Here is a 13,121-nt window from a genome sequence, read left to right as displayed (position 1 = left end):
TCCGATCCGAGTGACCATATATAAAATATTAAAAATATTTTTATAAATATAATAAAACCATCTCTTGGTTTCAGATTTCTTCCCCTTTATATTTGACATGACCCGTTCTGGCCTGGGACTAAAATTTCCAAGGGGTCTACAGAGCAAATTACAGAGCAAAGACCCATGTATTTGGAGGACCATCTGCAGACTTTATACCTGTGTACATTTTGTGGGACATCAAAAGGTTGATATACGGATTAGATAATTCATACAGTGTGGAAGCTGGAAATCTTTTTAATTTTACTGTTCCCCTTACTGACTGCAACGGGATTGAACCTGCCTCTGACACTGCCGCGCCGCCGCCGCCATCAGCTCCTCCGGCAGCCTCCTCACCTCGCCGGTGCCCCCGCCATTCGCCACCGTTCCACCGTTTCCAACTTCGGAGCGGCGAACGGACGACCGTAAGGACGGAGCGTGGGAAAGAAGGGATGGGTTGGCTTGCATGGGTTGCTCTCACCCAAAGTAGAGTTGTTTGCTCTTGCATCGGTTGCTCTCATCCAAGGTAGAGCCATTGAATATATTTTTCTCGCTCTTCCATTCGGCTCCTTCTTCTCTGGTTGGGACCTAACACAAGCACATGCCAATTTCTTGTGTCACTCTATTTATACACAATAGTCCAAAATTACAGTCCAATATAGGCAAGCACATATGCTTACATTTCAATGAACATGAGAAGCAAAGAAAAACAATCTCTCTCTCTCATGCTTTGCCATCAAGTCATCCCACCTACCATGCTTTCCTTGTCATGGGACCAAAGGGTCAAACAGGTAGGCTGCACTCTTTCCACTAAACACAAAACCAGGAATTCCACTGGTGTGCTGACCTTTTCCTTCTTTTTTAAATTATGACATTGTATAACAGATTTCCATATTTTATGAAACAGGGATGGATTAGGGTTCTGGGTCAGCTTGCGTTAATTGGAGTTTGGGTCAATGAAATACTTAAAAGAATTATGTTAAATAGGCTTTTAAACTTGATCTTGAGGAGGAAGAAATATTTTTTTTGTGCACAAATACTTTGCGATGAAAGCTTGAGTAACCTGATCCAAGCCAAATATGCATGATTTAGTTTATGGCTTCCAAATTGACACAACTCAATTCTGACCAAAGGCTCCTAATTTGGTGCGAGTAAACCTATTATCTTGAATAAAGCTCATACCCTAACTTTACTGAGAAATTATTTGGCCAAGCATATTAGATGCAAATGAAAATTGTGCTCAAGTTGAAAATTTTGGAGCTAGAATCGGGTCAATTTGGCTCATAAGTATGACTGATATATTCACTAGCAAATTGACCTGAATGACTGTGTAACATGTCCACAAAGTAGGAAGTTTTTAGCTAAAAAAGATGGAAGCCATTCTTTGTCTCACCTTTGGTTTAGCCACTAAGCTTGGTCATTTGCTCCACTAGGTTTTTTTTCTTAATTTTTTTTATTAGTGGATTAAAGGGTTTTCTCAATATTTTGTGATAGTGTTTGGTAATAAAATGAATTGGACCATTTGAGGAGTGCTAAAGCTACTGGCTGCTGGTTTCTATTATCTATTGCATTTAAGTCATCATCAAAAAGCTTCATGAGTTGAAACTATCTTTTTATAATGGAGGGGCCCATTTAGAAAGGACCTATGTACTATCTTTCAATTCAGTCAAAGATGGCAAAATATTTCATAAAAATATTAAGAAAAAGTTTATTATATATATATATATAATATATATATATAAAATAAAAAGATTTGGTTTGTATAGAGTTCTTCATACACCATATATATGGTTGCTAAATTAATGATATTCATGTCCATATGCTTGATTATTACTAAAATTTATTGCTTAATATGCAATAAAAACTTGGCTTGAAGCCTTTTATTGGTTATAATTTGTTAAGCTACTATATTGCCATTTTAGAACAGTAAGAAATGGAGAGAAAAAATATATTCTCCATCATTTGGAAAAGCAGGGAGACAGTAGGCGGCTTTCAGTATTTTATTAATTGGGACAATGTGTCCAGGTCCAAAGAACAGGGAGGATTAGGTATCAAAAAATATTGATTAGATGAATCTTGCTTTGCTAGCTAAATGGGTTTGGAAGCTTGCTATGGGCTAAAGTAATCCTTGGTGGAGGCAGGTTAAATGCGCCTATTGTTTAAGGAGAAGGTTGTGGATGACAGGCAAAAAATGCACCAAGAAATTCTTTCCAATTTGGAAAGACATTGATAACCAACTGAGTAGCTCTTGGATCTCTTTCAAGCTCTGAACCAGCCCATTCTTTCCCACCTTTGCCCCTTTGCTCCCACCAACTCCTCTCTGTTTTTTTTTACTTTTGCCTCCTCCCCTGTTTCTCCTCCTCTTTTCTCCAATGGCTCCAATGGCCGCCGCCGCCGCTGCCGTCGCCGCCCCCAACTCTTTCCTCCTCCAGAATCCCCTCCGCCCTCCCCCAAACCCGTCGCCTTCGCCCCAACCCCCGATTCTCCGGTCTCCTGCGCCGCCGTCACCTCCGCCCCCTCCTCATCCTCGCCGCCTCTCCCGGCGACCGCGGCGTGTTCAACTTCGCCCCAGGCCCCGCCACACTCCCGAGCCCGTCCTCCTCAAGGCCCAGGCCGAGCTCTACAACTACCGCGGCTCCGGCATAAGCATCATGGAGATGAGCCACCGTGGAAAGGAGTTCGATTCCGTCATCAGAAGGCCGAGTCCGATCTCCGCCTCCTCCTCTCCGTCCCCGACGACTTCGCCGTCCTCTTCCTCCAGGGCGGCGTCACCACACAGTTCGCAGCCGTCCCCCTCAACCTCTGCTCGTCCACCTCCGACCCCGCCGACTACTTGGTCACCGGATCCTGGAGTGACAAGGCCTTCAAAGAAGCCCAGAAGTTCTGCAAGCCCAACCTCATCTGGTCCGGCAAGCCCGAAAAGTACACCAAGATCCCATCTTTCGACCAGATCCCGCAGAACCCTGACGCCAAATACCTCCACATCTGCGCCAACGAGACCATCCACGGCGTCGAGTTCAAGGATTACCCGACGCCGGCGAATAAAAACTCGATCTTGGTCGCGGACATGTCCTCCAACTTCTGCTCGAAGCCCGTCGACGTCTCCAAGTTCGGCGCGATCTACGCTGGGGTGCAGAAGAACGTCGGCCCGTCTGGGGTCACATCGTTATCGTGCGGCGAGATCTCATCGGCAGCGCCCAGGAGATCACGCGCGGTGATGCTCGACTACAAGACCCACGCCGACAGCGCTTCGCTCTACAACACGCCGCCGTGCTTCGCGATCTATATGTGCGGCCTGGTGTTACGAGCATTTACTGGAGCAGGGCGGACTGGCAGAGTTCGAGAAGAAGAATGCGGAGAAGGCCGGAATTATCTACGATACGATCGACGGGAGCGGCGGGTTTTATATCTCTCCGGTGGAGAAATCGGTGAGATCGCTGATGAACGTTCCCTTCACGCTGCAGAGGAGTGAGCTTGACAAGAAGTTCATCGAGGAGGCTGCCAAGGAAGGGATGGTTCAGCTCAAGGGCCACCGATCCGTCGGCGGCATGCGGGCTTCGATATATAACGCGATGCCGTTGGCCGGAGTTGAAAAGCTGGTTGCTTCATGAAGGATTTCCAAGCCAGGCATCCTTGATCAAGGATAAGATTTCTCCTTAGTTTCTCTTCCATAAGATCTTTGATCTTTCATTTCTGGGCTGTTTTCAGTTGCATTCTATGCAAATGTAATGTCTTTCTTCATGAGTTGATTCCAAAAAGTACTATTATTCGTTGTTAGTCTGGTGTGCTTCATGAGGTCTAATGCTAAAATTTTTGATTTTAAAATTATTCGGTGTCTCAAAACCAGGTGTTGTTGGAAACTGGACCCGGGGATGACGCGCGGACCAAGGAGGAGGAGCTTCAGCAGGGGGTGCAACGGTGGACAGTTTTCTCGGAGGACCTGCAAGAAGCCGGTGGCCGGGAGTTTCGGAGCCGGCCCTCCGATGCTTAAGTCAGAGGAGGTTTTTTGGTGGAGCCAGCAGAGAGGTTTCGTAAAAGAAAAAAAAAGTTCTCTCCTCAGGAGGAAGAAGTCCCCTTTTTATAAGAGGGGTATATGGGTTACCTGTGATGTGACTGTGCAAATTAATGAGTTACCGTCATGATTGGACGCGATCGTGTGAATTAATGAGTTGCCGTGGATGGCCCAAGATTTTGGGCTGGCTGGAGGTCCGTTGAGATCGTGCGCATTTAATCGTTGACAGTCGCTGGGCGGAGATCGCGGAATTGGACCCCGGATGAGAAGGAGAGGGACTTGATTTTTGATGGAGTGGAAGGGGTCTGCTTCGTCCTTTGACTGGGTCTCCTTTGGGCTTGAGGTCGATCGGGCTCAGCTTAATTAAGATTAAGGCTGTAAGGCTGTGAGCTCTGAGGTCGGGAGCGCCGAGGTCAGGCGTCTCGAGGTCGGACGCCTTGAGGTCGGACGTCTTGAGGTTGGGCACCTTGAGGGTTGCCGCCGTCGCGCTCGCCATCACGTGCCGGCGATATATCCACATGTTTTGAGCAATCCATTTTTTCCCCAACTACCGACTTCCGAATTTGAGCCGTTTGCGAGCTCGGGTGAAGGAAGTAGCTATCTTCATCATGCCGGTGGAATCAGACGGCTTTAAGTCGCTCCGCCGTTTCGCGCGCTTCAGGGGTGTCTTTAATAAGAGCACAAGGCGGCGGCCTTTCGCTTTTCGAGGCAGTTTTGGGCCACGGGTTCATAATGAGGCTCCAGTGTCTGACGAGACGCCGCTTCGATTTTGCTTTTAAAGTGTCGATCCAAGTTGATACGCTGCTTCGGTTTCCGAGGCCGACACGTGGCGCGATCTAGACGGGAAGCGCGATTGGTTCTGTCGATCTGAGCCGTCGGGGGGTCTATATAAACCCTGGCCTGGCCCTAGAAGCTCTCATTTGGCCGCTGCAGCTATTGTCTTCTTCTTCTTCCACCTTCTTCTCCCCTTTTTCCAATCGTTGCTTAGTTTTCCCGCGCGGCGCTCCGAGGCGTTTTCTGGTGATCACCTTGATCCCTTGCTTTCGATCGGCGGCATTTTCGGTGAAACCCATAGTAGGTCTCTTACCCACGTTTGCTTGGAGGACTGTCGTTTTTCTTTTCCTTCTTTCCCTTCCTGCTTCTTTATTTTCTTCTATTTGGTGAGTACGGCAATGTCAGGTGGTGCTTCATCTTCCGGTAGGGACCTTTCTCGTAGGAGGGAGGTCACGTCGGAGATAGGCCATGGCCCAGATAGGTCCTGATAGAAGAACTTGTGCTTGATTTTGATTTATATGTTGATGGTCTTTCGAGTTCGCATGGCCTTGTATGTTCTCTGTAAAACTCTGATGCCGTATACAGAATCAATCGCGCCACTTTCTACTGGAAGTTATCTTGTCTGGTTTAATTGCTTTTAAAAACTATATTGTTAAATGAGAGGCCTCTTTGTTTTAGGTTTGGACTTGATGTCAAGCTATTTTTGCTGTGTCTCTGTCTACCTTTGCCCTTTGATTCATTTTGTGGCTTTTAATTTTTATAAAAAATATCAAATTTTACATAGGCTTGGCCCATACTCGATTAAAAATAAATAAAGTTTAGGCACGAGGCCCAACCCATGATCAGCTCTAATCAAATTCCTACATCCTGTGTGTGGAGATTGTCATTTGCAAAACTTCGAATGCTAATCTGGGACCTTCTAATTTCAGCATTCATGATAATAGATGATGAGATACACTTTCTTTAAAGATAATGTCCCATGAGATTCATTATAAATGACAATAGATCATGCATGCAAAAAAATTGCAGGTCCCTTCAAAGGCAATCAGATGTAGAGGAACATGATAAATTACATCCCACTTCAGTGAAAAGCCCTTGTTTTCCACACCCAGCAAACCAAAATTGTACCACAGTAAAATTGGATGTAATTTGGAGAATTACAGCCCAGTCCACTTAATTTTCGGTGAATGAGAAAATAATCTTAATTTTTCACTAAAATAAAACTTAAATATTAGGAACAGGGAACAAGGCAGAGAGTAACTTCACTATAACCTTAATTTTTTGAAATACAATTGGAATACTAAAACTAGGAACTCTCACCAACAGATAAAAGGTTCCATTGGCTAACATAAATCTGCTGGCCACCAGAGAGGGTGATTGATGCATCCAAAACAACCCAAGCTGATAAGCTCACCAAGTCCACCAGGCTACTGCGGGTTAGGAAGCCAAACCCCCATTACTTGGTCGCCATCGACCGTGTCTTCGACACATGGAACTTGTTGGGGGAAAATCAGTCACTCCAAAACATAGGGGGCACGCGGTCGGCACGTGCTCCCGACCAGAAGGCGCCCGACCCGAAGCCTTAAGGCCCGCAACCAGACCTGGAGTCCGACCAAGCGCTCAACCCCGAAGCGCCCCGCCCAAACACTTGGTCTTAACATCCTCGACCTTGAGAGCCTGGTCTCCCAACTGCACCGTCCACCTACTGCAATCACATCCACTTGCAGTCCGATCAGGGACCATACCCTGCCATTGCACTAAACAATTAATGTGCATGACCTCTGCTGATCTCCGGCTCACTCAACAATTAATGCGCATGGCCTCTGCTGATCTCCGGCTCACTCAACAATTAATGCGCATGGCCTCTACTGATCTCCGGCTCACTCAATAATTAATACGCATGGCTCCTGCCATTTACGGATCTCAAGCCCTCCACGGCAAATCCGCCCGGCCGCGTCGATCAACCACGACGACTCATTACCGTCAACTTGATCTCCTACGGCAAGGCATTAATTCACACGATCGTGCATTAATCCGACACATACAATCATACGGTAACCCGTTCGCTCCGTCACATCGCAGGTATATCTATATCCCCCTATAAAAAGGAAACCCGATGCCCGGAGAGGGGGTTGGCTGGCAAAAACTCGAAAAATTACTCTTTCTCCACATATTTGCCCCCTCTGACTTGAGCATCGGAGGGCCGGTGCCGGAAACCCCGGCCACCGGCTTGTTGCAGGTCTCCCGGGGGACGCCGCTCGCCGACGGACCGCCACCCGCCATTCCAGCACCGGAGCTCCCCTCCTCCTCAGCCGACGGTCGCGGGTCCAAATTTCAGCAACAGTTGGCGCTAGAGGAAGGGCCCGAGTCGTGGCCATGAAGTTGAGGAGTAAAGGAGCCTCTAACGCCTCCCGGCGTCTCCCACAAATCCCCGGACACTCTCTCCGTAACTCGCCATCTCCGGCTGATCCAGCTCCCCAAGTCCAGCCAGAACAGTTCAATGTCCTGGTGCAGCATGTTCATACCCTGGCCGCCGCTATCCAAGGACTGCAACATGGGGAAGCCCTGCCCATGCCGCCTCCGCGGGCCCAAGTCCAGCCAGTGCTTCCTCCAGATGGACCGGCGCCCCAGGGCCCAAACCCCCATGGCTCCTCGAGGGCCAACAATGAAGAGTGATGCTGTCGCCAAGACGCCCCCTGGGCATCTCCTCGGAGAGAATTGCCGAGGAGGAGCATAGACAAAAGGCCACAGTTTTCAGAAGCTGAGTCGGCCCCGGACCGCCACGAGCCAGAGCAGACTACCGTGGCAATCCCCCAGGCTGGAGAGCTCGACAGGAAGGTCGAGAACCTCGAGCGCCAGATTGAGGCGCTTCATAGCAGGAAGGCAAGGCGAGAGGGCGACTTCGAATTTACCACCAAGTCCCCTTTTTCCGCCAGATCGAGGACGAGCCGGTCCACTGAGGTTCAAAATGCCTCAAGTGGAGCCCTACAATGGAACTACCGACCCCCTCGATCATTTGGAAAGTTACAGAGCCTTCATGGCATTGCAAGGGTCCTCGGAGGCTGTGCTCTGCAAGGCCTTCTCCGCAACTCTTCGGGGAACGGCTCGGCTTTGGTTCTCGGGACTGAAGCCGAGCACGGTATCCTTCTTTGAGCAGCTCGGAAGGCAGTTCACCACCAACTTTGCTGCCAGCCGACGCAGCGGCAAACATCGGATTCCCTCCTGGATGTCAAGCAAAAGGACGGGGAATCCTTTAGAGAATATCTCGACCGCTTCACCGCTGCAACCTGAGAGGTCTGCGAGCTCGACCAGTCGATAGCCATGTCGGCAGTAAAGACGGGGCTCGCTCTTACAGATTTCTCTTCTCTATCGAGAAGTGCTTCCCCGCCGACTTCAATGAGATGTTGGCCCGAGCTCGGAAGTATGCGAAGGCCAAGGAGGCTATCGCCTCCAGAAAGGGCGTGACCGAGCAGGCTTCAAAGAAACCGAAGAAGTGCCGCGAAGAGCGCGGCCGCCCAAGAAGCCGATTCCCCGCCGAAATAACCAGCCTCGACTGAGGAGCCCACCTCTACAACGGGGACAGCCACGGCCAAGGTCCCCGCCTCGACAGCGATCCCCACCGCGACCACGGATGTCCTCGAGGAGGTACGAGAGCTATACCCCGTTGAATGCCCCCGAGCAGAGGTCCTTATGGAGATAGAAGGTCGGGACTATTTCCGACCTCCACCTCCAATGCGGGACGCGGGAGCTTGGCGCAATCCTAGGAAGTATTGCCGTTTCCACCGGGACCGCGGCCACGACACGGAGGATTGCTTCCAGCTCCGAGATGAGATCGAGGCGCTCATCCACCGCGGGGTACTCAACCGGTTCGTGCAGAACCGGTGCGAGGAAAGGAGACCAGCGGAAAATGCCGCACAGCCCGAACGTCCAAATGATAATAGACCCATCGCCGGCACCATCAACACCATTGGGGAGGAAACTCGGCTGAAGAACCAAGCGAGGGAAGGACCCCTCCGAAGCGCCCGTGCACCTCCGAAGCCATCTCATTCTCAGACAAGGACATGGAAGGAGTTGAGACTCCTCATGATGACGCTGTAGTCATCTCTATGATTGTAAATAAGTTTGATGTAAAACATGTCCTAGTTGATCATGGAAGCTCGGCGAATGTTTTGTACTACGATGCCTATCAAAAAATGGAGATGACGGAAAGCCAGCTTCGGAGATGAACGCTCCACTGATCGGATTCACCGGGACTCCGTCCCGGTTGAGGGTGAGGTCGGCTTTCTTGTCACGGTCGGCCTCGCTCCCTGAGAACGCACTGTGAGAACGGATTTTCTTGTGGTCCGCCTGCTTTTGGCCTACAACGCCATTCTCGGACGACCAGGGCTAAATGCCCTCCGAGCTGTGGTCTCGACTTACCACTTGCTCGTACGGTTCCCCACCGACCAAGGAGTAGGCAAAGTTCATGTGGACCAGCTGATAGCTAAGCGGTGCTATATGGCAACCTATAAAGCCAAGCAACCGGCTAAAGCACCAAGCCAAGAGGAGCAAACCGCCGAGGCGCCAACATCAAATCAGGCGCTGCCCATCGAAACCCTGGAGGTGCGGGCTGACCTCTACAAGGAACGGGTAGAGCCCGGTGAGCTTCTTACCCAAGTTCCATTAAGACAAAACTGCCCAGAGCTAACTGTGCAGGTCGGCTCCGGTCTGAGCTCCCTTGAAAGGGACCGCCTGATCGAGTTCCTTTGGACCAACCTGGACATCTTCGCCTGGTCGCCCGCCGACATGCCGGAAATTAATCCTGAGGTCATGGTCCACTGGCTCCAAGTGAAGCCGACCTGCATACCCATGCGGCAGAAGAAACGGGGCTCCGCCCTGGAACGACAACGGGCAGCGGCAGAGGAGGTGGACAAACTTCTCGACGCCGGCTTCATCCGGGAGGTCTCCTATCCAGACTGGCTCGCCAACGTGGTCCTCGTGAAGAAATCTAATGGGAAATGGCGCATGTGCGTGGACTACACACGACTTGAACAAAGTTTGCCCAAAGGACAGCTTTCCAACATCGACCAGCTCGTCGACTCCACCTCGGGACACCAGTTGCTGACCTTCATGGACGCCTTCTCGGGGTATAATCAAATTCGAATGGCGCCAGAAGACGAAGAGAAGACGGCTTTCATAACCGATAGGGGCACCTATTGCTACAAAGTAATGCCTTTCGGGTTGAAAAATGCCGGAGCAACATACCAAAGGCTGGTCAGCCAAATATTTAAAGACCAAATAGGCCCGAACATGGAAGTATATGTGGACGACATGCTGGTGAAAAGCCGGACGGCGGAGGACCATGTAGCCGACCTCAGTGAAGCATTCTCCACCCTTAGGAAATATCAAATGAAGCTCAACCCTGCAAAGTGCGCCTTCGGAGTCACCTCGGACAAGTTACTTGGGTTCGTGGTAACCCAACGGGGAATCGAAGCAAACCCTGAGAAGATCCGAGCGCTACAAGAGATTGTGCCTCCGAAGACGGTCAAAGAGGTACAGCGGCTCACTGGGAGGGTCACAGCTCTGGGGAGATTTGTCTCCTGGTCGGCCGAGCGGTGCCTCCCATTCTTCAAGATCCTCAAGCGACCGAAAGACTTTTATGGTCGGAGGAATGCCAGCAGGCTTTTGAAGAGCTTAGGTGCCTTCTTGCTTCTCCGCCACTGCTCACCAAGCCGCAGCTGTTAGATGTATGCCCTAGAAGCCAATTTGGCTGACACATTGTTGATTCTAGGGACATAATTTTGTACTTGACTATTTATTATTGAATAAATAAAAGGCATCTTTTCATTCATATTATTTATGTGTCTATGAATCGTCCAAGGAATTAATAAGAATGATGATACATATTCTCAAGAGTTGAGAATTTGAGCCATGTATCATTGGTGATTAATTTCTAAATGCTCCTGATCAATGGATCATCACGAGGACGGTGATCGATCCGATCAGTGCACAGATCACTTTCCTTCTGGGATGGACGAGACTTGAGTCCACAGTGTAGGGACACTGAAGTGATAGTGCAGGTGCTTGTTAGAGAACAAGGGTACTGAGCGTGACCAAGACAAGAAGTCACTTGGATGTCTATCCACTCGTCAGTGACTTGCTTGATGTTGCAGTAGTGTGACTGGTCCTTTGACCTGCGGTGTTTCGGCTACTCACAGTGAGGTTACTGTAGTTTGACTGCACACATACATGGTCTCTAGCCATATGGGTCCATGCAGTGTAGATTGGCCTGCAGTAAGTTCACTGTAGGAGTAGGGTATGCACCTATAAGGAATCTATCGACCTTGATAGAAGAGGAGTGATCCTATGTGATTTGTTAGACTGAGTTCTAAGACCTTGGCCAGGGCAGTAATATAAAGTGGAAAAAGAGTTTTCCACTATCGAACTCAAGTCGAATAAATCTTGACATATGACAGACGATGGGGTTTGACGAGTTGTCCATGACCTCCGTCCTGTAGGGATCCACGATAGTAGGACTGTATCACACGTTAACTGCACCTAGAGGTTCATCATTCCATTCTGCTGGGTAGCCACTACATGCTGCTAGGTGTCACTGGTGGATGGTGGGACTCATAGGGATTATCTTGATGATCGATAAACCCTAATGAGTTGAGTTGGAATCGTTCCAACCCATTGAAAGGAGTTTTCAATGATATTGAGATAGAGATCACAATATATCTCACTACCAGTCAGAATAGAACCTATGGAGGTCACACACACTAGAAGTATTGACCGATCCGATGGTTGAAATCGTGATTAGGAATCACAAGAAATCAATTTGATTGATAAGAAGTTGAAGGAACAAAGGGAATTAATTAATTGGACTTGAAACAAGAGTCCTACTTCGGGTAGGATTCCTAGAGTCCTAATTGGATTAGGACTGGGAATCCTAGTTGGAGTAGGACTGGGATTCCTACTTGGAATAGGATTCCTCAATCCTAATGAGATTAGGAGTTTTGAATCAAAATTGGATTCCCTACTTGGAGTAGGATTCCTAGAGTCCTAATCGGATTAGGACTTTGGATTCAAATAGAGTCCTAATTGGATTAGGACTAAAATTAAATACATCCTAATTAGATTAGGATTCCTTAAGTCTAAATTAATTAATAATCTAATGAATCAACATGACTCCTAATTGGATTTAGGATTGAAGAGTTCAATTGAGTCATGGTTCATTCAAGTCCTAATTGGATTAGGACTAACATAGATTGAACCCAATTGGCTAATCCTAATTAGATTAGGACTTAACCATAAGAGAGGCACCCAATCCTCTTTGGAAGAGGATTAGGGCAACACAAGAAGGAGGGATCACGCCCCTCCTCCTCTCCTTGTGTGCGGCATGAAGAGAGGGGCCGGCGCCCCCCTTCCCTCTTTGGAAGATTGTCTTGGAGCTCCTAATTGTTAGGAGCTCCACTCCTTATAAAAGGAGGACTAGGGCCGGCCCCAAGGTAGATGAGCCCTCTTCCTCCAAGCCGTGGCCACCCCTCTCCCTCTCCACCCTTGGTTCAGCCGCCATCAGCAAAGGAAAAGAAGAGGAGGCGTCTCCCTCCTCTTGGTCTTCTTCCTTGGCTTCAGCGCGTGTGAAGAGAAGAAGGCTGCGAAGGGATTTGATCTTCTTCTTCTTCTTCAAGATCCTTCTTCTTCCTCCTCTCTAGTGCAATCAAGAGTTGATTGAAAGAGAGGACATCAGCCATCAAAGCTATCTCTGCAAGGGAGCTAGCACCTCGGTGAGATAGAGAGTTTGGATCGGATCCTGCTTCGTGTGGATACCCGTAGAGGCCGGACGTTTGAACGGCTTCAAGCGAACCTTCTTCCAAAACCACGAATTCAGATTTGCGGTGATCATCTACCCGCGCAAGGTGAAGATTTGATCTTCCTATTAGTTTTAAAAGTTTTAATTCTTACCTAATTATGAAAGGTCTCGAAACAACATTCATGCCGATGAACGTCGAACCCGTGCATGCCGATTCCGCTGCCACCTGATTTAATTTTTGAAATATCAGCGGCATGGGCGGGTTCCCAACAGTGGTATCAGAGCCTAGGCTTCGTAGATTAAGGTAAGAATTAAATATCTAAAGGCTTATTAGATCTGAAAATTGAATGATCATGCATGCTGAAAAATTCTGTATGCAGATTTTCAAGGGTGCTGATTTTTACATGCTGATTTTTATGTGATAAAAAGATGATTCTAATTGCATTGTTAATGGGATTACAAAGTTTAGAATCATGATTAGCATGATCAGCGACCTATGTCATGATATAATCAGTTAGTTTTCAG

The 13,121-nt window shown here is 48.6% G+C and overlaps 1 pseudogene; it reads left to right on the top strand.

The window, feature by feature from the left end:
* The first annotated feature begins 2,350 nt into the window (after nt 1–2,350).
* Nucleotides 2,351–3,795, top strand: LOC120109284 (annotated as a pseudogene).
* The last annotated feature ends 9,326 nt before the right edge of the window (nt 3,796–13,121 follow it).

Source organism: Phoenix dactylifera, unplaced genomic scaffold (genome assembly GCF_009389715.1).
Source record: "Phoenix dactylifera cultivar Barhee BC4 unplaced genomic scaffold, palm_55x_up_171113_PBpolish2nd_filt_p 001984F, whole genome shotgun sequence".
In the NCBI taxonomy this organism is placed as follows: domain Eukaryota; kingdom Viridiplantae; phylum Streptophyta; class Magnoliopsida; order Arecales; family Arecaceae; genus Phoenix; species Phoenix dactylifera.
The sequence above is the reverse complement of the archived record's forward strand: the minus strand, read 5'-3'. Positions and strand labels throughout refer to the sequence as shown.